At 40.1% G+C, this 27,567-nt stretch overlaps 1 protein-coding gene across 7 annotated transcripts in view; it reads right to left on the bottom strand.

Moving 5' to 3' along the window:
- TRERF1 (transcriptional regulating factor 1) overlaps positions 1 to 23,261 on the bottom strand; it is a 141,517-nt gene extending 118,256 nt beyond the window's left edge. For 2 of the 7 annotated variants that reach the window (XM_073339029.1, XM_073339031.1), the window contains exon 1: positions 22,615 to 23,260. The gene's annotated coding sequence lies outside the window, so the exon portion shown is untranslated. Of the gene's footprint in view, positions 1 to 2,611; positions 2,652 to 22,273; positions 22,455 to 22,614 lie in introns of those variants that run through there. The other 5 variants (XM_073339030.1, XM_073339034.1, XM_073339036.1 and 2 more) reach the window with 5 other exon arrangements.
- Between the last annotated feature and the right edge of the window lie 4,306 nt (positions 23,262 to 27,567).

The raw sequence follows: 27,567 nt of genomic DNA on the forward strand, positions 1-27,567 counted from the left end.
TTTCATTACAATGTTATACCAAAACAGGATTACCGCATGTAAAGAATCTGATTATACTTGTCTCGGGTACAAGGTTTTAATCTGGCAACATGTGGGTTTTAAACTTCAAACACCTGAAAGTATCTGCTTTCGGTGGGAGGGGAGAAAATAAACTATCCTTCAGAAAAGGAAAATGCTGCTTAACAAAGCTATAGCTCTCATTTCTTCCCACCAAATCAAGTCATTGATAAAACAGAAACCATTTTAGACCATTTACTGTAATTCAGCCTAGGTAAATTTTAACCAAAGCATCACTGTAAAAGCTAGTAATGTGGTGATACTCTCATTGCAGCACACACTTTCTTTTTAAAGAAAGACTTTAAAAGACTAATATAATAAACTCAAGATAGCGTCATCATTTACAAAATAACTGGCATTTTTCTAAAAGCTTTTGAGAAGCATGCTCAGTTTACATCTCCACTTCCTGTTACTATCTCTCCTCTTTGCTTTTCATTCTTTCAACCAAAAATTACATTACTGATGCTACAGCATTTCACTATCAGGATAAGGATTCAGGACAAGATTTTTGAACGACTGAGCAGCGGGCGTGGTGCCACAACTTAACTGTGAACTACCAAATAAAGTAAGAAGTGTATTAAAGACTTAATTACTATACTCCTAGTATTCATGTACACTATAATACTTTGGCATGTTCAATTTATAATACTTTTTCCATCAGACAAAGACTGCTGACAGTGTAAAAACTGGGGCCCAATCCCACAAAATTGCCATTTACAGTGTCCCTAGAGGGTTTCTAAAAACAAAGATGTTGGAAAGAAAGAGAGAAAGAACCAGCAGCAGCGAGCAACAGGCCAGCTTATCTCGTGATTGCACTCTTTGGTGTGAAATCTTGACGCAGGCTTAAGACAAGATATTGAGTGTCACAACTACTTCAAAGTTTGCATTCATATATTTTCAGTGCAATTTTAAAACTAATAAAGTCTCTATATAGCTCGTTGTTTTGTTCCAAAGTTGATGTCTCAAAATAAACTCCATCATAAGGAAAAAAAAAAGACAAAACAGTTTACAATTGGCCAAAGCATAAAATGTTGTTCAATGTTATCGATTTATTGTTTTTCTTCAAATTAATTAAAATTAACCAAATCCTAAATTTCTTACCTATTCAAATCCCTCACTGACTACAAGAATGATACTGAAAAACACTTCTATAATGTATATCTTTTCCTTTACAAGATGTTCTTGTGCCAACAACGCTGAACGGTCATTACTAACTCGGTTTTCACAGGAACTGACTGCAACCCCTTTGCTGCTTTTGTAGTTCACATGATGAAACAGCAGCCTCCCACTTATTTCAGTTTCCAAATTATTAAAGTGTCTTTTCTCCACTAGTCCTAAAAATATGAATCCAACTCCTTGCTTATGTTAGGGTGAGTGTGGTGAAGCGAAGGATATCTGGAGGATCTAGTCAGACTGCTGAGAGGTTAGGGTATTTTTTTACAAATGTTACGTCTAATACTATGCTAATAAGGTTGATAATAGGAGGCATTTTACCTATGGGGGGCATTTTCGCCCTAGCATTCCCCAGGTACTGATTTGTTGGAACCACAGATTTTCTACATAAACCCACTTTATTTAGGCTTAATGCCAGCCAGTTTCCCACTGTTTTTGAGACATTATTTGGCTTCTTCAGTCAATGCAAAAATGGGGCTAAGTTCTGATCTTAGCTACACTGATGTAAATATAGAGTAACTCCACCAATTTCAGTAGAATTACTCTATATTCACACCACTGTAAATGAGATCAGAATCTGCTCAGAGGTTGTAAAAACGTGAGACTTTAGTGATGAAAAACATTCAAGCTTGAGAAAGGATACTTTTAATAAAGAGATTAATTCTGCTCTTTTCCTACAATATACAGAACTGCTCAGCTCAGAACCATCTTTGTTCCAGTCTTATAAAGTCTAACCCTGTTTAGACTTTTCACTGACTTCCATACATGTAGTACAATCTGAGTTTGGTATTGTGATTCTGCTCAGTATTTTACACTTTACTCATATTGTACTCCACATGAGTGATTTAGAGATTCACCCTAGTGTAGAAAATGTCTCCTCTGCTGTACAAATGGTTATGGGCATTCTATTTTTATTTACAGCAGGCAAACACAAAGACATCATTGTACATTTTTAAAAGTATTTATGGAAGTTAAATGCCTAAATACGTTTAAACGTCTGGCCCAAGGTAAAAACAGTTTTAAAAAGCACATACAAAAGTTTACTAAATATGGCTACGCCACTAAAAATATTGCAGACTAAGACTTTGATTCAATGAATATTCTTTTAAAAGGCAAACCCTCCCCACTATAGTGGTATTTATTCTTATGCTATATTTAACTATCACATTAAGATTTGCCTCTCTTGAGCTCAGGGAACCAGCATGAAAACTATAATAAAAAATTAAGATTAACTATTAGCCAAATTCATAAAACATTATGTATTTTCAAAAGTAATTATTAAAAATATCATGTGGAAATGTATTGCATTATTGCCCTTGTATGACTTGTAAAAACTCATATTTGAGTATTTTCTTTTTCTAAATCCTAACAAGCACAATACCTTTTGTGTAAACGTGTATGATAGTACAAGATATGAGTATCTGTATAAACAGAAGAGAAAAAAGAAAGGATCATTAATATTTGTTATGCATGTAGGACCTCCTGCCAATCAAAAGTTACGACTTTTACAGGATTGTTACACTTAATTGCATAATGGACACTAATAAAATATTTTAAGAGAATAAGGTCACCACGGCTGGCTAACACAGTTTTGTGCCAGCCACTATTCACAACAAGTAGCTTTCATTACCATTTTGAAATCAAGGAGACAGACAGTGAGTATTCCTCACTATTTTTCCAAACTGAATGCAATTAATATTTATATTTTATTTATGCTGTGTCCAAAGCTCTCTGGATAGCTAACAAAATATAACTTGAAGGCAACTTTACTCAATAAAACCCCAAACTAATCTGCAAAACATTTCACTAACCTGCCTTCCAACATTCAACAAATAGAGAAGTGAGGAAGGATGGATGATGCTTTGTTTAAAGCACTGGACAGAAATGCAGGACTGAAACTAAATTCAGCTCCAGGCTCTGCCACAGTCTCCCCGTGTGACCTCTGAGAAGTCACTTTGCACCCCATCTGTAAACTTGGACAATACTACTTTCTTTCTCTTCTTGTTTACTTAAATTGTGAGCTCTTCAGGGCAGGGACACGCTTGCTAAGCAAAGCATTTGTCCAGAGCATGGCATAAAGGAGCCCCAGTCTCAGTTGGGAGCCTCTAGATGCTATCACAAAAAAAACAAACTACCACCACCTATACCCATAGAACACTGAAAAAAAATCTAGACCATCTACTGGGCCAATTTACATTGATGAACAAGTAGACTTAAGAGTATTTCAGACCCATAGGATCTCAGTGGAGAAGCCCTGCCTCCTAACCTCTGAAGATTATGGTATAGGACAGTCAGCAAACCCAAACCTGTTGATTCCAGCTGCTATAGCAGCACACAAGGTAAAATAATATGTTGCATGTACATAGGAGCATCATTCATCAGAAGATCTCAAAGTGCTTTACAAACGATAAAGATCAGGTTCTCCCCTGCAGAGGGGAACTCAAACTACTCAGATCAGGGGACACAGAAGGGGGGAAGTGTCAGCTCCAAGGCATGCTCCCCAGTTCCCTGAGATCCCACAGAAACACTTCCTCCACCTCTCCCCACGACTATATTTTCTAGGTTTTGGGGTACATGAGTGAACAGAGTCAAGTAAAGCTGCTCTACACTACATGCCTGGGGTGACCAGATTTTCAAAATAAAAAACAAGAAATTAGTCATTGGTGGGGAGAGTATTTAGGGGGCAGTTTTAGTAGCCATTAGCAAGATGTGCATGAACGGGGAGAGAGGGGGGAAGAGAGAGAGAGATCTACCAGCCAAGCAATGCCCACTGACACCCCACTCCTTTCCTGATATTCTGTGGATTTGACTCTACATGCAGGAGGGGACTGGTTTAAGGACTTGCACAAAGAAGGTCTGGGATGGTACAGGACAGGGTGTCACTACAGGACAGACCTGCTGGGGGTAAGTTTTTGAGATGCATGTGCACTCACACAACAGTCAATTTCACCAGCTCAGTGGGTGGTGGTTTCCTCTGGTATCTAGTTGGCATGAGTGTGACAAAAATACTATACTCTTAGTTACTAGGAATGATCACCATAGACCTCCTCCCCTCCAGGCACCATATATCTGTCATCAGCTTGAAGTAGTATTGACTCACATGGTTCTACATCTGCTACTATATCACCTCAAGGGCTGCCAGCCAAGGAGAACATTGCTCCTGAAGGAATTTTAGAAGCTAATAGAATTATTATCCACATAACAGGCAAACCTGAAGGACTCAGCCTGTGACCAGGCTACAATTTTGGGCCCAACTCAAGTAGTTCTGATTCAGCAGAGTTCATCGCTCACGAAGTAGCTCAGGACCATGACATCCATTTCTAAACTGTAAGCTCCTCATAACAACACTCCACACTGTCAGTGTTCAACAAATTAATAATGTCACCACCCCAAAAAACCACAACTCCCCTCTCAAGAGGAAAAAAAAAAAAAAAAAAAAAAAGCACAAATGTTACTTAACTAACACACCATCATACTTGCCACAGCTCTCAACTAAACCCAACTAAACCTCCAGCTTTCCAGACCAGCTTCTTGCATCCAGCCACCCCCAAGACTGGCTTTTTCAGTCCATGGTAGGTGAAGCCAGTTGCCAAGACTCTGTCTTATCAGCACTTTCCCTACCCTCAGCTGCTCTCAGGTTCAGACTTTGTAAAGGAGGAAGGAGCTGAGGGAGTACAGCTGTTAGGAGGAAAGAGGTGTCACATAGCAGCAAAGTACACACCCCCACCTGCCAAAAGGAGGGGACCTAAGCATAAGACCTACCTCTGAAATACAGGTGGAATATTTGTACTCTGTGAGAGGACAGGAAAGGGGTGTGGATGCACTGGTGGAAGGGAAGATCGTGGATGGTGAGAGAGGGACCAGGTGGTGAATTGGCATAAGAGAATGAAAAAAAATATGGATTAATGAACTTGAGTGTGGATGAGGATAACTGACCAAGAAACATGATTACGTGGCAGGGGCAGATATTTTATACTGTATACAAATGTCATCTAAGTTTGAGTTTCTCTCCTGCTTTCTGTCAAGCGAAGGTAGGCAGGTCTGCTCGCACTGCTTCTACAAGCATTTGTCCCATTGCTCTCTCCCACAGCCTATCTTGTAAAGTCCTCTACAGCCTGAGAAGTCTGCTTTTTATGAAGCAGGGTTAGTGGCACCTGACTTCCTAATCTTTAAAGGGATACATATTTCCTTTTTAAAGAATGCAGACCCTTTTCCTCGCACATGGGAACTCACCATTTCTTTTTCTATTCCTTTGGAACTGAATAAGGGGTCTCTTTCTACCACAGACACATCTTGCTCCATGAGCCTTTCAGCTTCACTTGGGTATTTATAAGCACAAGGACACACTGCTGCATGCTTCCTACTACGTCAACCATGTAAAAACATTGTAGAACTGAACAATACATTCTACAGTTATTTGCATGTCTATGTACAAGTTCCTGTAATAACATAACGTCTGTTAAGCAGAGCAGCTAGCTATGATGAAGTACAACAGAAGCTCACAAACATACGTGTGTGTGTGTGTGTGTATTTATTCACATGTGCTTAAACACTTACAAATACGCTCACTTTATGGGAGACAAAAAACTCTGCCTTTTGATATATTCATGCAATTCCACAAGACCCAAATCTGTAACTTTTCAATGTCAATAAGCAGCTCTAAAATGGGCTAATTTAGTTTAATACTTGAGGCAAACAATGGGGATTCTGAACGAGCATTAGCTGAATTCTGGTGTATTATAACAAGCCAAGTTCTAATTTTAAGGATTCATTGTGATATTTTAGAAGCAGTCTCATAACAATTTTTAAAAGGCTGAGTTTAAAATATATTGAGCCTAGTTATAAGGGAATACAGAACGTGCTGAACTGCCATTTTTAATGGTATTTTTGCACCACCTCTTCATGCACTGCTTTATAAATCAAACTCAATTTTTTTTTTAAATACAAGAGGCTCAATCTAGTAGAAAGCGCCAAACAGCAACACACACAAAAATTAGAGGTTCATAATTTTTAAAAAGGAACAAAAATGGAAGAAAAGAAAAACTTCTGTAAACGTTTCTATATTTTTGTATAGCAGAAGTCAACTGGCTCCCAAGTCTTCCCAAAATTTTCTTTTTCTATAACAGTTTTCTGAGTTTATTTTGTTTACAACTGTATATTTAGCAGAAATATAAACATATAAAATGAAATTATCAGACACTATACATGTTCTTCAATTACAAAATCATAAATGCAACTTTAATGTTTGTGAATTGGCTAAAGTATGCTCTGAACTGGTACAGTATCTGCCTCAAAATTAATACAAAAAGAAAGGGGAGAAGATTAGTACCAGTTTAATAGCTATGCTTGTGGTATTAAAAAGGAGGTCAAATCGTTTTAACAATAGATACTTAAGGCCAGTCTATACTACAGAATGTAATATGTCAGTAAATTACATATTACTGTACCTTAAGACTGAAGATTTGCTTGTCAGAATAGGACAAACCATGGCCCCAATCATGCAATTGATTGCGCCCAGATACACCACTGCTGAATGCCACTGGCTCCATGCACGGACAAATTGCATAAAGTCTATGTCATCGTAACCGCGGTCTGGAACTATATTTCAGCCTCAGAGTCAAATTCACCACTGGCATAAGTAGATGCAATTCTAGTGAATTCATATTCTGTCTACATAGGCAAGACCAAATAATGTTACCACACAGTGCCCTGATATGGCAAATTTTGTAATACAGACAGGGGATACTGTGGTCATGTAACCTAATTTTCGGTTACCAACATTTTATCAAAATAAAAACAAACAGAACTGATCACAGTACAAATTATTTTCTTACCTAAAAAAGCACAAGGTGAGAAATATAAAGAATAGTAGTGCTCAGTAGCAAAGTATAGAGTTACAGTTTATATTATATGTGAAGTCATAATAATGATTTTTTCTTTATCAGTTTAACCCACTTGGTTCATCTTTCCCTTCTGCAATCCAATTTTTTGTTAGGATTCAGGTTATTACATATGTGCCTAGATTAAAATGACTGGTGGAGCACATGACTGTACAATAACTTGTATTATCTGTGTTCTGTTTAGGATCTTCCAACCTCCTCTCTCATTAATTTCAGAGCATCTCCCATTTCCATATATGCTCCAGGTTGTATTAATTTTCAGCCAAAACTGCAAAAAATAGTTTCAGGGCAATTAAGTCCCCACTGGCCCTTAAATTTTTTATCTATTCACCTCCAAATCACTGGTCCAAATCCAATCCAGGGCAGTAATGACTCAAAGTTTTTACCAACTGAGGACCAATTAGTGGTCTATTGCACTTCGCTAAAAGTCCACAACAGATTTGCAGAAGGAATGGCAACTACTCAGCTGCACCATTACAATTGGGACAAGGAGGGACTGCAGGACAGAACGCATCGGTGGGACTGGCAGCGGAGTAGGGTGCTGCGGTCCCACCCCCCCCAACCCCCCGCCAGTTAGTGGGGACCAAAAGTTGCAACTGTGGTGGTACCGGATATTTCTTTGATGGCCTACATACAATGATTTTAAGTAGTTTCAATACAGTTTCCTGTGGAGTAGTGCACCCATCACAAACCACCGCCACGTTTTCGGAGGATTTAAATGGACACCGAAACTGAGTTACTGAATCTCACCCCAGAAGTCACTCCTCCAAGTCAGGATTGAGCAGCCGTGTGAGCAGGCATTGCTGCACCTGTTCCAAGGAGAAACAGGACTTAGGGCTCCAGAACTGCCCATCTGGCACCTTTTACCAACCCTAAATTCACAACAAAAATATTTTTATACTTAAAACTGTCTGATTTTTACCCACAGCTGTCTGTCAACATAATGAACTCCTGTGATGGACATAACAATGGGAAATTATCTGGGAGTATTTTTAAGCCCTGCTCCAATAATTTATTCTTGCAGAGGACAAAATTAAACATTACTTCTTTAAACTCTATCACAGCAAAATTATTGTCTACATTTTTATATTGTGCTCGTCCCCAGAGTATCCGAGCACTTCACAGTTTAAACAAACATGAAGGATAAATCTAACATTCGGCCTACATAGCTTCCTCCTACACACCAATATTCAGCTACTACCCAGGGATATGCGTCTGCACACTCATGCTCTCTCTTATGTGACTATACCTAAATTTCCTCCTACCTTATTTTTCCTATATGGTTGCTGCTGAAAGAAAGCTAGGCTAAGGGAGTGATCTAAACATAGAAACTGTGCAAGAATTAAAATCCTTGATTTTTATGTACTGAGGGCCTGATCTAAAACCCACTTAAATCTATTGATGACTATGGGTTTTAGATCAAGCCCTATTTTCCGATGTGCATTTATCATACAAGATTCAAATGAGTCCACAAGTGTGCGTTTAAGTTGAAGTTAGCAATGTAAGCGTACGTCATCAGATATTTTGATAGTCTCAGTGAAATAAATGCTTTTATTTCAATGTGTAGAAGTAAATATACAATATAGCCCTAGCACATGGTTAATAACACAGCAAGTAGATCTGCACAGGGACTGAGACAAGACGTCATCTGATTTACATACAAAATCCTTAGGGGGGGAAGAGAGGAGGGATGGGACAGATGGAACTGTTTCTAGTTCCAGGATCTCACACAGATATGTAGACTGTTTGGCGTCTATTTCAATGAGATTGTGCAAGATAAACCAAAACATTAAAATGAACTTCACAACTTGTTTCAACCTCACATTCCTGATCTTCAGAGAACTTAATCATTGCCGTACAACCAGATCAGATTGAGAACTGCGCCAAACCACTAGTGGAGGCAGGTGTAACTTCAACAGAATTACACCCAATTATGCCAACAATGATCTTGGCCCTCAATCTTCAAAGAAATGTTTGAATTACTTCCTCCCCAAAGTAATTTGTCATAGTCCACTCTAAAATCAGTTGAAGAGATTTCGTAACAAATATAGCTGAAGTTAACAACTGAGTAAGGACAACTTGAGGCAACTGACCAAAATAAAGACAGACATTATGAAGACTGGAAGAGATCTGAGGATCCATGGGTGATTAAACTGTCTAGCTAAAAATTTAAACAAAACTTAGAACTGATCTAAACCAAGTTTAGAATAATTCAAAATATACCACAATTTTTTTTTAAGTGTGAAAGTTACTTTTATCACGCTCAGATAACTCAAAAGCAGACACACAATTTGACCAAAAACTTTCCACTGCATAAAAAGTATTTTTTCAAATGTAAATTCCTCCAAGCAGGGACTTTGCTTTAAGTGTTTGTAAACTGCTATGTACACCTGTTGGGCAGCAAAGGGTAATTTTCCTAAAGTTTCAACTTGGCAAATGGAAACAGGAGTTTATAAGAGAAACAAATAGAGCTCCTCTATGACTGCAGCATTGTTACCATCACATCAGAATTTGGGGTTTTATACTACCACAGATGGAAGACTTCCCAATAAAAATTAAGCCTACCTACACAGGACAGGCAGAACAATGTTCAGTACTAATAACATGCAAGCACAAGTTTCTAAAAACTTTGTTGCATAATTTATTAACTTTCATACCACAGTTTCACAGGTTAAGATAGAAAGCAACACAGAGAGATAGCTGAAACACTTCTTTCTGCCATTAGCTCAGTAAATTACGTCTCAGAGTATTTTTAACTTGAATATACAGTGGAAATAATATTTACTTAAGTTTCCCAATCTACAAAGTCATCTAACTGTAGTTTAGTACAGATATACATCTGCTACGCATCATAAAGATTTACAGTAAGCAGTGACTTACCAGTACTGCATAGATAGTATGTGTGTCACTGACTCAACCTGAAAGCTTGTTTCATTCACATGAAAATTGAGGCTTGCTTGCTTTCTTATTTTTTTAATCTGATCCACTAGGCCAAATCTTCCTCCTCCTAAAAATCAGTAACAAAACTCCCACTGACTTCAACAGAGCAGATTCAAGAGCTTAATACTACTGTACAGGGCTGGCCTAAAGTTTATTAGATTCCCTACAAAAAGCAGAACAGGTGCCATCATGCCCACCACTAGACTGAAAAAATATTTTTGTCCTGCTTCCTTTGAAGGGCTTCTGTATACGAGGGGGATCCCAGCAGATAGTATCTGCCGTTGCTTACAGCTGGCCCTTCTATTGAATTAAGTGTACTGATTGTCAGCATTCAGCTAGAAGTTTCAAGAGCTAAACTGCACAATACATATGTGAAGTGTGTACATTTCTAAAAAGTATGAACTTGGTTTACTGCTAACAGAAATAACACGACCCACATGCACTATATGCTGTTAGAGCTGGTACATACAGCTTTACATTTGATGGAACCTTGAATAAATTGCATTGTTCTTTTGTTCTTTTATTTTCATGACTTAAAAGGATTAGTTTTAAAGATTCCCTGGAAGAATCTACAAGTTAAGTGCTACATGTGAAAACAACATTTATGGTAAGCACAGTGTGGGGTTTAAACTTGACAGTTTATCTTTAGGTAAATTATAGAATATAATTACAAAGTAGGCAGTAACACTGCTGCAGCTAAAAGAAACAGCTATAATTACTCATGTAACAGAAGCACTAACCTATGGACCCAATACTGTAAATCCTTACTCATGCGAAGTCCATGGAACTATTCATAGGAGGAGAGACTACTTCAGCGTGTTTTGAATTGGGCCCACAGGGCCCAATTTTGTAATCTTTACTTATCTGAAGTCAGAATTTTGGATAAGGTTCTACATGCATACTTCTACAAAGTCTGGATTGCAACTTCCCTAGTTTTGGGCCATCACTTAAAGGGTTATTTGGATTTTCTTCTTTTAAATCAAGTTAAAAAATTGGATCCAAATTTTTCTGAGAAAGTCCCCAGCTTTAAGGGTTTAACATCTCAACATCAGAACATGGCTCTCTGTTAGTACAGAGATCGAACGCCCAGTCCAAGAGACTGCAATGCCTTTTTTCAAGCCAGTGGAATCAATGTGCGCATGATTCACTCATATATATTAAATATTCATATTAAAATTTCTTATTGAAACCTGGATTACAAAAAATGCATATTAAAAATAAACCATTTAGGACCAGATTCTTTTAGCCTTGCTCATGTTCTGTAGTACCTGACTTTGCAAGTAGCCAGACTACGTCTGTGGGACTATTTGAGAAGTAAGGTACTATTCACCAACAGTCAGGGCAGCAATTCAACTCTGTCATTTTACAAATTTTTCTCTGGAATTTTCTATTTAGGTGCATTATTTCTTAAATCAATGTTTGCTTTTAAAACAGCTCTTAAACCTCTTGTTTCTACCATAAGCAAGATCAAGTATAAAATTCATCCTCTGTAACGCATCTGTGATTTTCAAACATATGAACAAAGAAATCATCCTTTCATTTTCCCAATAGAAATATTCCCATAGTCCTTCCTTTCTATTATAACACCACCACCTTTAGGAATGTTTCCGTTAAAATTCGCTATAATCTGCGTTTTTCAAGAGATCATACTTTCAAAAAATGGTTCTCCTCCTCCCCTCGTGATCCCCTTTGCTTCCCCTTCTCTATTTTTTACTGTACTAAAAGAAGGCAACAACATTTTATAGAGATCCATGGCTGATCAGGTTATTGCTGTGTTACCACATTGGGAATTTCTGCCTTGTAATAGTACAAAGTGGGTTTAGATCTTCTGATGAAAAGGTACAAAGACTCAGCACTATTACTGCTCACTGGTGGGCGGGGTGGGGAGGGTGAAAGGGGGAAAGAGAGCTTGACTACATTTTCACAAATTTTCCAGCTCTAATTACTAGTACACTCTTGAAACCAAAGACTGACATGTTGCTGGATCCAAATCATACTTACAAACATGGTGTAACATAATGCCAGCAACTCATATTCGCAACAACTTTACATTTGAAAAGGTTGTCTGCTGATTTAGAACCAGACCTCCCAGATGTTGTTGGACATGCATGGCTCCAATGGTATGTTACAGTCATCAAATCTGAGCGTCACCCCACACACTGCGAGTTCATATCCAACCCAGGACAGAAATCTGAAATAAAAAAGGAGGCAGCTTGCTCCAATCTACTGCTGTCAAAGGAACCCATCTAACTGGAGGTTTATAAGAACAGATTGGATAAACACCTATCAGGGATGAGGTACATATATATAAGTATACGTATATACTCGGTCCTACCTCAGTGCACGGTGATGGACTAGCTGTTCTCACAAGATCCCTTCCAGGCTTCATTTCTATGTTCTGCCACAGAATCTTATCAAGCTTTCATGATTTGGCAAATGCAGTGCCTACTACCATTGAATCAAGTTTGGGAGGTGTATATAAATCCCTCTCACTCCTGCTGATGCACTACATTTTCTTACAGACTCATCATTGCTCATGTTCAAAGACATCCAACAGTATTGGTTGCCATGTTCCTACAAACTGCCCTACCTTGAAGCAATGGAATGGCAGGTGGTATTCCTTTGCAGAGGAGGCAAAAATGCCAGTATAGGCACCCGAATTCATGTACAGAGTAGTGCTCTCTGCCCTACTCTGACCTGGGTGTTGATGATCACATCAACTTTGTTGCAGAAGCAATTTAGGAACTTCAAACTTGGACCTCAGATATGTTATATGAAGCACCTTGGTTCATGTTTTTACCATGTCTACAAGACATGTCGATCTCTAAGGTGTTTTTCTGACCTATTTTTTCCAGGACCTGTTTTTGTTGGCTCAATATATATATATTGAGCAATATAAAATTTACAAACAAAAAACCCCACACATCCCACAATATAGACCATACCTGAGGAAAAACCATTTAAGAAAACAAAGATTATAGACACTTTTGAACTATCACAATTAGTGTGTTTCCATCAGTTATCTTTAATCTCTGATTGGAAATGAGCAGCAACAAAAAAAGTAATAATTCTGGAAGTATGTACTGAAATTGCAGATACTAAAACAGAGAACACACACACAAGCAGCTACCTACGTGGGAGACATTCAGCTGAGTTTGAACAGTACTGCATGCTGAACAGACAACTAAAATATCAGCCCTTGTTGAGACCTGCACCATAGAATATGTGTTAACACTTACTGCTGCTTTTGTGATGGTATACTGAAGTACAGTGGTGTTCCTTTGAAACGTGGAGTTTCTGTACTTCAAAGGTGAAAACACACAGTTTGGTACTAAACTATTTTTTACCTGACACACCAAGTGTGTGAAGCAACAACAAAACTGCTGATGCTGTGCTAAACATAATGAAAACTGGCTATTAGATGACCTAGAGGACAGCCCTTCATACAGCTAGATAATAGCCCCAGGTTTGGTAGTGATTCTGGGAGTCTTGTTTTTGATCCTGAAACTTTTTTTTTTAAAGTTCTACTGTGGTCTAGGAGCCATCACAAAGGTGAGACTTTCAGCTCTCAGAGAAGGAAAACAATATGAAATGCTCTCTCATGTGTTACAAATGGCAAGTTCTGCCTCCATCTCAAGGACGACTGCCTGTCTGCAAGGTAAGTACAGCTCCTAAAAACTGGGATGTGACAAAACAAGAGAAAAGGCAAACTAAAATGATATGACTGGCAAGAGATTTAAGGATCTCGTAATACAGCCAGAGTAATGGCCTTGTGGACATGAAGGCTCCATCAGCCTACATGGGAGGTAAAGAAAAACCCATATTTGGCTGGGACCCTCTAAGTTTTATAGTTTGGGGGCAGAAGTAAAGCTGTGTTACCTTATATTAAAAATAGGTCAGGTTTAATTTCTTATTCAATAAATAAATATAATTACTAATGAGACAAATCTTATCTTTGTCTGAAAGTGAATAACTACAAAATGCAGGTTTAATCTATTAACAAAGATTGTGTCTACACCAGAAAAACTAAGAATTGTAATTTTCCACCAGTGGAGCCCCAACGATGGTACAAATGGGTGGGACTTGATGGCAGTAAAAATGTCCTACTGCTGTCCTCACTACATTTTCCACCATTGCTACCACTGGTGATGCTGCAACAATTTTGAGTTATGAGTCCCAGATTTGCCAATGAAGATGCAGCGTCATTTACAATTTGTGTAGCCTTTCTTCATATACTGCTAACTAGTCTGAGGAGAGTGAATAATCTGTGACCAAACTGAATATTAATAGATTGTAACTTTTATGCCTTAAAACAGTTGTCTTCACTTCTACATTTTCAGAATTGAATACAGTATCTCCCAATTTTGTTTTTTTATTTTTCACTTACAGTACAATAACCAAGCATTTGAAGTCACTTACATGAGATATATTATGACATTGAATACTACACATTGTCTCATATGCAAACTGATGACCATTTTAATTCTGTATGAATAGCAGAAGGTAACTCAAATACAAGTGAAGCTTTTCAAATAAATATATTTCACAATTTCTATGGGTACAGTACGTAGTTAAAAACATGACCCTGCAAAAAAAGTAAGTATGTACTTAATTATACACACATGAATATTCCCACTGCAGGATCATTGTGTTAGATGTTTACCTTATTCACCTATCCAACATTACACATCTGGGGAGAAAGCCATTACTCTGTTCAGAAAGAGCAGAACTTCTGCTTAAGCCTAGTATACGCTTAAAAGTTTCTGTATTGGCAGATCTTCACCTGCAAAAGCTTCCTAGTGTAGATGCAGCTTATACCAGCAAGAAAGCCCTTTTGCCAGTTCAGCTTATCCCAGTTTGGAGAGTGAAATAAACCATACAGGAAAAAGCAGTTTTATGCTGGTGTAACTGCATCTACAGGAGGTCTGTACAGAAATGACACCCAAAACACAAAAAAACAAACATAGTTCCCTAACTGACACTGCTATACCAGCAAAAGATTCTATTGTACCTCTGGCCTTAGATAGATTTCCGCATCCACATTTTAACACATCAACCCAGAGATTGTTTATATAAAAAGAAAATGCTAACTTTCTCTCTCTCTCACACACACAGGGAGAGTGGGGAAAATGCCAACTCCCCCCATCAATTAGAAGAGGGGGAGAAATGAAGGGATGCAGCACGTTTTCTTTTTTTCAGTCAGAAAAGTGTTATGCAACTTTTTTTCCCCGTAGATATAAAATTTAAGAAGAAAATCCTGGATGTGTTTAAATGTAACAAACATTTAAAGTATCTCTAAAGTTATCTCATTGTTTTATAGGGCAGGAACGCAAAGTCATTTTCACATGACTATCATGGAAACCTCAACAGTATTCTTTTGCCTTACAGAGAAATTAATATGGTGTAAGCTCCGTACCCCGAAACATACACAGAGTCCTTAAAAAGTGGGATGTCTAATCAGGAGCCATGTAAATACAGAGTCCTCTAAGGATATTAGATTATTCTTTCTACACTTAGTCACCACCACTCTCAGAGACCCAGCTGCCAATATGACCATCCCTCGCTGCTTAGGGTAAGTTGCTGCTAGACTTGTACTTGCCTACCAAAGTAATATTTTCCCAACACCATATTTCGACAGTTTTATCATAGGATTTCTTTGGGGGGCCCCCTGCATCAGTCACAACTTTCCCTCTACCTATTAGCATGCATAAGGTATCAAAAAAAAAACCAGATATCAAACAACAGCAATGCTGCTTCAATATAGAGACAATGGAGTCAAAGTATTGCAATTTTTTTTCCATGCAGCACTTCAAGGACACATCACAACTCAGCCTCTTTCAGAAATCTTAGAGCAAGCAGCTGACAAGAGGGGAAAAGATTGACTGTTTTCTATTTAGACTAAAGTGAGACACTAGAAAACGTGAGATATGGCCTTGAATGGCTGTTTTAACAAATGTCTCTTATTTTGGGGAAGGGAAAAGTTAATATTTGTTTGTGCCCATATGGCTCAAAAAATTATCTACCCACAGGGATACTATGCCAGTGAAGAGTACTGAAGAACTCAATGCTCCAGATAAAAATCTGACAAATTTTCCAACAGTGACATGGGACAAAAAATACCTTTTCATACAAGTCTACATAATAGCAGTATCTTGGGTCTTTCTGTAACACAGAACTAGACAACTATGCAAACTTAGGTGGGCTGTTTGCATGATCTGTATCACACTTCATTACAAAGTAAGCTAAAACCACAAAACTAATTTCACTTTGAATCTCAAAATGCACTTATAAAAATTACAGTACTCATTCAGAATGCTGCAGTATCTCTACTGTAAGATGGAGTGTTTTGGACTACTGTTGTATAATACGGCAGGATGCAGTACTGACAACCCCATGTATTCAAAAATCATGGGTCAGGCCCCAAAATACTATGAGACTGGCTTAAAAATCACAAGTTTTAAAAAAAATAATTGTGAGCTCTCTTCATTTGCTTTCTTGGTTTTGAGACTTTAGGACAGTCTCAGGTCACATTTTTCAACTTGTCTCTGCAACCAGGAGGGCTACATTTTTTTATTTTTTTTTAAATAATGAAAGCCGAGATGATCATATACTTCCATCACTGCAGGAGCTCAGACTTTAAGAAAATCACCAAATACCATGAGACTCACAACAAACTCATAAGAGTTGGCAAAACAGGTATACATATTTGGGCTTGTAAATATTAGATTTTTTAATTGGATAATGTAGATAAATACTGATTTCATCATACAAACACAAACTGAGGAAAAATATTTCCATTGATAATCATCAAAATTTCCGCAAATTATGCAAAGTAAGAAAAATGGTGCTTGAGAATTTATTACACTTGATTTAAGGCCATTTACTTTGTATATTCTGACATGATATTGCCAATTTGTGTTTTAACAGTTATAAAGCTTTAACTTTTTTAATCTCAACATTGAATGGCATTAAATAATTATTCTCTGATGTCCCCATTGTCTGAACCCCCCATAACTGTGAAAATTTAAATACATAATAGAAAAAAGTGCTTAAAAATAAACATTAATTTTATCCACCAAAATTATATAAAAATAATCATTCTGCCCATCCTATTTTAAGGGCAGAATATAATACAGTACTTTTGGGGGACAAATTCTGCCCTAGCCTGAAGGGTCACTGCAGTTCCTGGACACAGCTAAACCTTGACCCCTCTCTCGATGCAGGATACAGCAAGCCCACATAGAGTATCCACACCCACTGGTGCATGAAGCTCTGTCCTACTGGGACTCCTGGAATGAGGTGTCTAATTGGGGCAGTGTAAATAAAGAGTACTCAATTGGAAATGAAGAGTCCACTATTATTCTTTCTACCCACTACCACTTTCTATGACCCAGTGTCAATATGACCATCTCTCACTCCTTCAGATCAAGTTGCTGGTCATTAATATTATCCTTGTACTTGCCTTAGGAGAGTTTGGGGATCCAGGCCTATGCAGATTCTTTGACCAATTGGATCCCCCATTCCAGTCTCTTGCCAGGGCCAGACTCAACAACTTCCTAGATCTAGACCCTCTATGAATGGGCAAGCTGTTCCCCTCACCTGCCGAAGAGCCAGGGGCAAACATGCTCCCCAACAACGTAGAATGGGACTGTGGAATATTGTACGTAAGTGCTACACACTCCCATGTGCCAGTCAAAAGCAACCACATTGGTTATTTTCTCCCAAAAAAGAGATTAAGAAAAAGTAAGGTTTTTTTTAAAAAAATATCCTTTGAGTCACGCTCAGCCATACCCTCTGAAGGACGAGCAGCCCTTCTTAAAATATATTTGAATGTGCTATTTTCTGTTTCTCTTAGAAGGCAGGATTTCCCCCATTACCCTGAAATTGATTAAAAGAATATTAATGTGTGTCTCAAAGCTAAACATGATTTAAGAACAGGTTTTATAGTACTGTAATTGGCTAAATACCTGGAATTTGCTTTCTTGGATATTTAGTTTAAACTGAAGACCCCATCTGGCAAACACTCTAGCATCTGTGTAACTTTAGTGGGACTATTCACGTAATTAAAGTCAATGGTACTACTCACATGAATAAATTTATTCAAGTGGTTAAACGTTTGTAAGATGGAAGTCACAAAGAGAATTAGTATGTGTGCATAGATTGTATTTGTAACTGTATCTAACAGTGTCAAACGATATTTTAGAGTTTTAAAAATGTAATTTTGATTAAGCTTTGTCATTGGTTCAGGAATACCGAACCAGGAATTCTTTTATTTGGGGGGGGAGGGGAAGGAATGAATACTACTCCTTCATAATTATCACACCTTCATTTTTTTAACATTCATGTTTTCAATGGAGCTAATAACATCTTTTAAAAGACACTGTGTTACTGTATAAATGGCACTGCCTTGTCACATAGACATCTTCATATACTGATGCCAGTACAGACCTGAGAACAGTGTTTTGCTTAGCTACTGTACTGCTGAACTATCAAGAGAGAGAACAAATATTTTTCTCAAACATTTTGCCACAATAACTTGTATTTTTAAATTTATCATTCCCTGGCATATTTAAAACCAAATTTTAAACTATTCACAACAGAGTAAGCCTTATACTGAACTATTACAATCCCCTATTTTAAAACTATTTTGGGTTAAAACTCAGAACTAAATCATTCCATTAAAATACAAGCAGAAAGCGGGAGAAATCTGACTGGATATTGACAAAACCAGACCGGTACATGAGGAAGGGCAGAGAACACGAGCTCAAGCAAAATCATTCCCCACTTCTGGATCTGACAAAGGACCTCCATGGAAACTGCATGGGTTCAGGGCTCCCAACCTTTAAGGAGTATGGCTAGGTGAAAAAAGACGGTAGAGCTTATATTGAGCTGCTGTCCCTAGCCTAAATGCAGCTAATCAAACAGCAAGTATTTTGCAAAAATAGGGAGTTTATCATCAAGTTTTAGAAAAATGTTGATGCCCTCTCATTAATAAAAATGTCTCAATACTGCATTACTCCATGAAGTACACAGGACATAAGAGTACTGTCCTTACGTTTTTCTCGTATTCTCCACCTGTTATTGAGGGAGTTACATTAACCATCTAACAATGATCGTTACTTTCTTGGATTCCTGAAAAGACTAAACTAGCCAGAAAAATTAAACTGATGGAATTTAAGTCAAAAACCTAGGAACTTCCTAGTTAAATGGATGTGCCTTCCACAAAAATGAACCTAAACTCAAACATGTACACATTTTATGTTATTGAACTTGGTCACATGCCTCCAAGTGCATGACAAAGAGCAATATACAGACCTAAAACAATAAATGAATAGGAAATAAAGCCTGAGTCCATCCCCATGCAAAATGAGTCACTTAACATCAGACAAAGAATTTAGTCATGCTCTGGTTTATTTACTTGAATACCACATCATTTTCAAATGGGTCAAACGGCAGGGCAGGACACCTAGTGAACTATTCAACAGCCTGATCCTGCACTGAAGTCAATGGCAGAATACACATTACAACAATGTGATCAAGACTGGCCCCATCATTTCCATTAAGGGCCCGATTCTGCATTGCATACTCATGTAAAACTCCCACTGCACAGCTCATTTTTAAAAATCATTTTTGTCCTTAAAGCTACATTATTCGTATCTTTTCTTTTATATAGAATCTGTCACTCTGCAGTTTGACTAGGTAGTCAGATGTCTGAACACTGCTCAGTTTCTTGCTGAAGTTTTCTGGCTTCATTTTGTTACATAAACATACACTGCTATTCAAGCATAGCAGAAAGGATTAAAAAAAATATATTAGTTAATTATATAACTTGTGTGCAGGTCTTATGTATTGACTTTTAATTCTCTCAAAGTACACATATACATAAAAATTATGAAAATCGTGTTAACCGGCAATCCACAAATGTTAGCCTAAGGGAAGTTTATAATGCAACTTTTTCATGTGATAGAGAAAATCATTTAACTAAATAAAAACAAGCCTGTTTGTTATGCTGTACACTCCCTTTATTTATAGCAAAGCCTTTTAAATTAACATTTTCAAAGTCCCATAACATATATATAGAGTATTTGAACCCAATAGTACATTTGATGTTAAATGTATGCCTTAACAAACCTTATACAAAAGTGAACATACCTCAAAAGGAGTGGCCTATAGTAGCATGGCAGGCAAGGCCTTGAAATGTAATAAAATGTCTGAATTTTCTTTGATCTATTGTAATACCAATCAGAGGACATCAGAGAAATAGCTCTGCTCCAGGCCAATTAATGTCCAGTCAAGACCACAAATTAAATTAAATGATACAAAAAATGTTCTGTGCATGAAAACTATGTGTACAAATGGTTCGTCCATACCATATAGATTTTTGTGCCTTAATTAAATACATATTTACAGGTTTTGAAAAAGGAAAATATTTAGGCTCTGACCCTGCAAAGTTCTCCACATGAGTGGATCCCTGTGCAGGGCTCACTCCATATTCGTGTCTTACAGTAATATTTTAGTTGCCAGAGACATAAACAATCAATCAGTTTATGTCTCTGGCAACTAAAATAATCACATTTTCTCACAAATAGTTTTGTTATTATTCACATTTTGTAATGCTCTGTTATTTTAGTCTGTAAAGATCTACACCTATCTTAAGTAATTTATTGGCACAGCAAAGATGTATCAATTTATTAGACCTAAAGTACAAAATTTGCAAAGTTTACACCTGAAAAGTCAAGTGTAGGTAACTGATTGACAGACATGAAAAACTAATCTATAAAGCAAGCAGAGGAAGAAGAAAGCATTATCCATTTGTCAACTGGTTAACTGATTATTAATTTTACTTGTAAAACATCTGTCTTGTATTTAGACATCTGGTGTACAGTTTTGCTCTTTACTCCTGAATTTTGTGGTCTCTTGAAATGTATGTAGTTGTGTGCTTAAAATCAGTGACAGTGACCAGTTTATTGTACATTCCTTATCTGAGGAAAGCAATAATATAGAATTTCCAAAGAATAAAAATATAAAAAAATTAATTCCTATGCAACCATGTGATTCAGCTGTAACAGCCTCTTTAGACAATTTCAGATAGAAAACTTACATGTGATCTTGTTAGAAACACAAAAGATTCACAAACATGGAAGTAAATTAGCAAATCAATATTTCAAGTATGTGACACACTGAACACTTGCATTTTGTCAGCCACACTATACAGCTAATTCAAAGTACCATTTCTGATCCAGTATTTGAAAGCTATTTACTGGCCATTAAGTAGGAGCCAAGCCATTATCTTGCCGTAAGAGATCACAATACAAGTACAATTACAGCAAAATGTTTCAGAACCTGAATCCACATCCCTTTCCAACTTCCCCAAGAACCAACCACCACCAGCCCTAATTACCTTAAATCCTAAACCCTTTTCAGGGGTGCACATCAAGCCCAAACCCCTTTTAAATGCAAAGCCCACAGCATAATGTACCTAATTTCAGGCTTTTGGCCTGAGAAGTAGGGATTTTTCAAACTCTGGGGCCTGCCTCCAAAGTCTCTGGACTTTCAGTATTGCAGCTCTGATGTGACACTGAATAGAATATGGGAGGAACCTCTACAGGCAGGCTGCAAAAAGGCAATTCTAAGAGCCACGTTTTTCAGAATCACAAAGTACTGGAACATATTATTTTCCTGATTTTAAAAGCACACTTTTATCTTAGGCAATATTTTTGTCACTTGCCAAGGAGAAACCATAGGACAGAGATTTAGGGAGTGGCCAAGATGAAAATCTCAGGTTTTTCTATTTCCCACTGTAGGCAGGTATGGCAGCATATTATCAAATGCCAAATCCACGCATACAGTAATTTGCCACACCACAGCACTGACACAAATGCACCATGTGAAAAGATTCATCCCTAAGGAGTCCTGCGGTTTCTCACTTGCAGATTGAGAACTTTATCACATAGGTTCACTTTAATTCCATTCCCTAAGGCCTGCACACCGCTCCCCCCCCCCAAAAAAAAGCCGCAAGCACAGGACACTGTAATAAACTGCCAGCCCTTTCTCCCTGCTGGGATGTCTTGCAACAGAGAGAAGAGGCTGCAGGGAGGGCCTCGCCTACTCAGCAGTACAGAGCGAGAGTGAGCTGCAAACTTTTTCTTTATTTAGGGGAGCCCCAGCTAATACAAAATTAAACTTGCTAAGCATTTACCTACCTGGTATAAATCTGCAACAAGTGCATGCAGGATCCGGGAACACAGACCTGGCCGGACTGGGCACAATTTTCCCCTTTTTGGGAGGCGCTGATGGAGCAATTTCAATACTAATTTATTACAGAACTGCCTTTGCTCGGTCCTACTTTACTTACAGTACAGATCTCGTCCCGTAAACAAATATCGCTCCGCCAGGAAACATACTCCTCCCTCCCCTTCCCCCATGCAATACACCCTCCCCTAAGCAATTGCACTGGGAGCGAAGGAGTGGTGGCAATATCCACCCACCTCCCCACACACTTTGCAAGCCCACGCTAGGAAAGGCTCCGAGAACCAGGACTTACCTTTTGCATGATCCCCCTTTGCGCGCCCCGCCTAGTGATCGGGGGAGAGGTCGTTGGGGGGGGGGGGTTTCTTGTAATCTCTGATGCAAAATCCCAGTGTCAGCAAATCGCTGTCAAATTATTTTCTTGCAAAAGAAAAAAAAGCAGAAGCAGAAATGGGCGGAGGCTGGAGGAGGCGAGCGGATCCCTCCGCCGAGATGGGTCGGGCCCTGGGGTTGCGAAGCAGGAAGTAACAAGGTGTCAGCAGCAGCAGCGGTCGCCCTGAACCCCCCTCCCAGGCTGCCGCGCAACCCCCCGCCCGCAGCCGCCCGGGGCTTTGGGTGCAGGGACGGGCCAGGCCACGCGCGGGGGCTGCTCCCTTCCCGGGGAGCCGGGCTGGGCTCTGCCCTCTCAGCGCTGCAAACTCGGCGCAGGTGCGGGAGCCTCCGGCCGGCGGCGCCCCGGGGCGGCCGCCCCCAGCCCCCGGGAGGCGGGCGGAGGGCTGGCAGCCGGGCCCTGGGCTCCCCGGGGACACGGCGGTGCCGGAGGCTGCCGGGCGCGTTGCCTCTCGCCGGGCGCGGGCGCGGGCGCGGCGGGGCTGGACGGGGCGCAGCTGGGGCTGCAGCTCGCCGGGCTGAACACGCGAGGCGGCTCCATTGGCCCAGGCGCCGCCAAGCGCTCGCGGCCCCGGGGGGGGCAGGCGCTGCCTTGGCCCGGCGCCCCGGGGAGGGAGGGGGCGGGCGGGCGCGCGCGCCCCCCGCGAGGCCGGGCAGGTCTGGCTGAGGCGCGGGCGCGCTCACCCTCTCCGGGGCATGGGGGGGGGTGACGAGGCGGGCGGGCGGCTATGACGCCCTGCGGGCTCTGGGGAGAGTTTCCCCTTCCTCACGCGCCATGCCTGCCCAGCGCGGGGGAGGGTCACACACAGGGAGCCGCTCTCCTGGGCCGGCTGGTATTGGCGCAGCGCTCCCCAGACCTGAGCCTCTCTCTGCCTCGTGGCTCCGCCCCCCGCTCGGGGAGAGTGGGCGGCTGCGGGAGGGAACTTCGCTCGCCGCGGGCGGGCTCGGCCGCCGGCGCCGCTCCATTTTGGTGGGCGGGCTGGGCGCACAGGTGGAGGCGTCGTGCCCTCGCCCGCCGGGGGCTGCCACGCGCCGGCTTCGCCCTCGGCCCCGGGAGGGCGCCTGCGTTTCGGGCTCCTCGGCGAGGCTTTTTTTTTTTTTTTTTTTTTTTATAACGACCGCGAAAGCCGCACCAAGTGGCTCAGCCGGCCAGCCGTCGTCTGAGTCACGTCTGAAAATAGCCACCACACCTTTTCCCGGGAAGCGTTCACTCCTGCACCGCACGCAGCGCATTGTCTGGGGCTGGCCGCTGGGGACAGGTTTCACGCTGCACTTCCCCCTGGCTGTGAAGGATTTTGCAGTGTGCGGGTGGGTTTGCCGCTGCCAGGGCCCCTGCGAACTCGCTCTCTCTAGGCTCCTGAGTGATGGCAGGTGGGTTGCTGTAGGAAAACATCTGGAAAAGGAAGAAAGAGCTGACTATGCTGGCTCTAGGTCCTGCTCCTAGGGAAAAGAGTGACCGTGACAAAACTCCCGTTGATTGGGATTGGAACAAAATCGGGTCCCCAGCGTTGGCATTTATGATTTCTGTCTTATAAGGCAAGTGGTTCCCAAACTTTAACAACCTGTGATCCGATGAAGTGGGCTGTAGCCCACGAAAGCTTATGCTCAAATAAATTTGTTAGTCTGTAAGGTGCCATCAGTACTCCTTTTCTTATTATGAAAATGGCAACACTCTTCCAAGATCTCACTTTCATAGCTTGTATCGCTTTGAATAAGGCTGTTATATGACAAGGCTCCGATGTTTCATCAAGGAGTATCAGATGTGAAATAGCATGAAGGTATTTAAGAAGTCAACTCAAAGAGTTCCTCCTACACAAGCGTTCAGGTCTTGAGCACTCCAGGCAAACAACGCATGTTACAACAAAGTTTAAACTTGTTCTTCATAATAATTTAAAAAACAATACTACCTGCCTATTTAATTTAAAAACACCAAAAAATATCCACCTCCCTTTCCATTTCTTATAAGGAATCTTGAAGTTTAAATCTCCTCACTGTGATAGATATGCTTGCTTTGATCTGCTTAGCCTTTGGAAGTCTAGGGGCTCCAGGCTGCTGGCCCAGTGCTGCCCGGGGTCCCGAGGGAGCACTCTGGCAGCCATTGGGGAATTTTTTTCCGAGAATCCCCTGTAACATTTCGCAAATCCCCAGGGGTTCACGAATCCCAGTTTGGGAACCACTGTTATAAGGAAAAAGAAAAGGAGTACTTGTGGCACCTTAGAGACTAACCAATTTATTTGAGCATTTATTTGAGCATGAGCTTAAAGCTCATGCTCAAATAAATTGGTTAGTCTCTAAGGTGCCACAAGTACTCCTTTTTGCGAATACAGACTAACACGGCTGTTACTCTGAAAACTGTTATAAGGGTTACTTCTTAGCCTCACCTCACACCATTAGATAGATTTGCTGGTTGCATATACAAGAGCAATACAGGCCAAATGCCCACTTTTGCAAAAAAAAAAAAAAAAAAGGGGGGGGGCACACCCCCCTTCTGGAGTGCAGAGGAATGTGCAAGGGGGTGAACAGTGATGCCAGCTTTGTGGGGGAGGGAGGCATGGTTTAGCTGAGCAGCTACAACTGTGGGAGGGGCAGGCTGGGTTCGGGTGAGCAGCGATGCCAGCCCCAGGCAAGGAGCAGGCTGGGCTCGGACAAGAGCCCTGCATGGAGGGGTGGGGAGGGCAGGGCATGGGCCAGCCCCATTTACGGGGGCAGGGAAGGGGCCAGCCCCATGTGTGGGGGGAAGGGGCAAGGCTTGGGCCAGCCCCATGTGGTGTCCTGTTTTCCCTTTGGGAAATATCATCACCCTATACCACTGTCATTAATTATTTAATCTTCATGAGACCACTTTTGTTGATAATATAGATCAATGTGATAGGGAAAAAATGTAATGACCCCCAATTGACAATTGCACTTCTAGTTCCTTCTGTCATTTAAAATGTTGGTATTTTTCCATTCAACCACACAACCAAATTCTAACTTTAATTTTGCTTAAGTGAAAAATACTGCATTCAAGTGTATTAAGTTTGCAAATACCTTTTGGATATTGTGACTTTTGTTCTTGGGGGCAATGCTGTGCAAAATCTATGCTGAGCTTTGGAATCAATAGCTGGTTTGTTTGCTTGATGGAGTCCTAAATTGTGTAAATAAACTACATTGAAAGTAGAACTCAAACCACAGCTCAATATGTCCCATCTGTGTATTTTTTGCATCTGATTTGGAAATGAAAATAAACCCATATTGCTTATGATTTCCAAAATAATTCCTGAAAATCAGGAATCCAGACTAATGCAACTCATTTAATAGGTCAGCCCCGGCATCTCGACTCACTCAAACAAATTAGGACAGGATTCTGTATGGGCTGGACTTGTGGTGATACTTAGTTTACTCAGAACATACAAGCTCATATTATAATTCTCAACACGGCAGTAAATATTCCTTAAAATGTTAAAACTAGCATACAAAAATTATTCTCATGCAGCTTTCCAACAAATTTCCCCTTGTTATTCTACCATAACAAGTGGGAAGGCACAGATAATCTCTTCTGCATTAGGCAGGCGATTAGCTTTGGCCAGTAATTCAGAAAAAGATACCTGGGATAACGATAGCTTTAGACTACACTCCTGGCATGTGTTGTGCAATTTATGGATCGACTGGGTGCAGAGAGCCTGAATTTCCCTTTCAAACATTGCAGACTAGGAAGTCTGAGAGCGGGGATGGAAGTCTCCACAGTTGTGAACAAGCAAAGCCCACTATTATTTATAGTATTCAAACTTAAGAGGCAATTCCATTCAATTTTTATGCATGATGATGAGGGTACAAACGTATGTTGGGAATAATGCAGCGCACTTACAGATATACATGGTAGCAACCCAGGAAATGTCTTCTGGTGACTGCTACCACTTTGGAGAGACAAAGAGAGTGAGGTAATATCTTTTATTGGTCCAATAAAAGATACAGTAGAACCTCAGACTTGCAAACACCTTGGGAATGAAGCTTGTTCGTAATTCTGAAATGTTCATAACTCTGAACAAAACATTATGGTTGTTCTTTCAAAAGTTTAGAACTGAACAGTGACTTAATACAGCTTTGAAACTTTACTATGCAGAAGAAAAATGCTGCTTTCCCTTTATGTTTTTAGTAGTTTATGTTTAACCCAGTATTGTACTGTATTTGTTGTTTTTTTTGTTTTTGTTTTTTTTTTGGTCTCTGCTGCTGCCTGATGGCATACTTTCAGGTCCAAATGAGGTCTGTAGTTGACTGGTCAGTTTGTAAATCTGGTGTTCATAACTCTTGAGGTTCTGTTGTACGACCTCACTCACCTTGTCTCTCTAATATCCTGGGACCAATACGGCTACAACACTGCATGCATGCTATAACTTTGTCAGACTGCTGTTAGAGGTTCCTCTTTCAAATGAGTATTACATTTCTCTAATATACGGTTGATTTACATATGAAAAAGAATTATAGAAGTTTGAAATGGCGAAGACCTCTTTGTCATCTAGTCCAGTGGTTCTCAGCTTTTTTCATTTGCAGACCCCTACAAAATTTTGAATGGAGGTGTGGACCCTCTTAGATACTGTCTGTGGACCCCAAGGGGCCTGTGGACCACATGTTGAAAATAACTGTTCTATGGTAACGACAACGTTTCATGGACCCCTTAGACATAGTCTGTGGATCCCCAGGGGACCGCAGATCACAGGTTGAGAACCACTGATCTAGTCTACTCTCTTCCAGTACAGCATAATTCCATCCATATACAGTTCCATCCATATATTCTCACCTACTTTGTCCAGTCGAATGTTTTTTATTATTAATATATTTTGAATCTGTGGTATATCCACGAAAGGCAGTATAAAAGAAG

Source organism: Lepidochelys kempii, chromosome 3 (assembly GCF_965140265.1).
Source record: "Lepidochelys kempii isolate rLepKem1 chromosome 3, rLepKem1.hap2, whole genome shotgun sequence".
NCBI classification, from domain to species: domain Eukaryota; kingdom Metazoa; phylum Chordata; order Testudines; family Cheloniidae; genus Lepidochelys; species Lepidochelys kempii.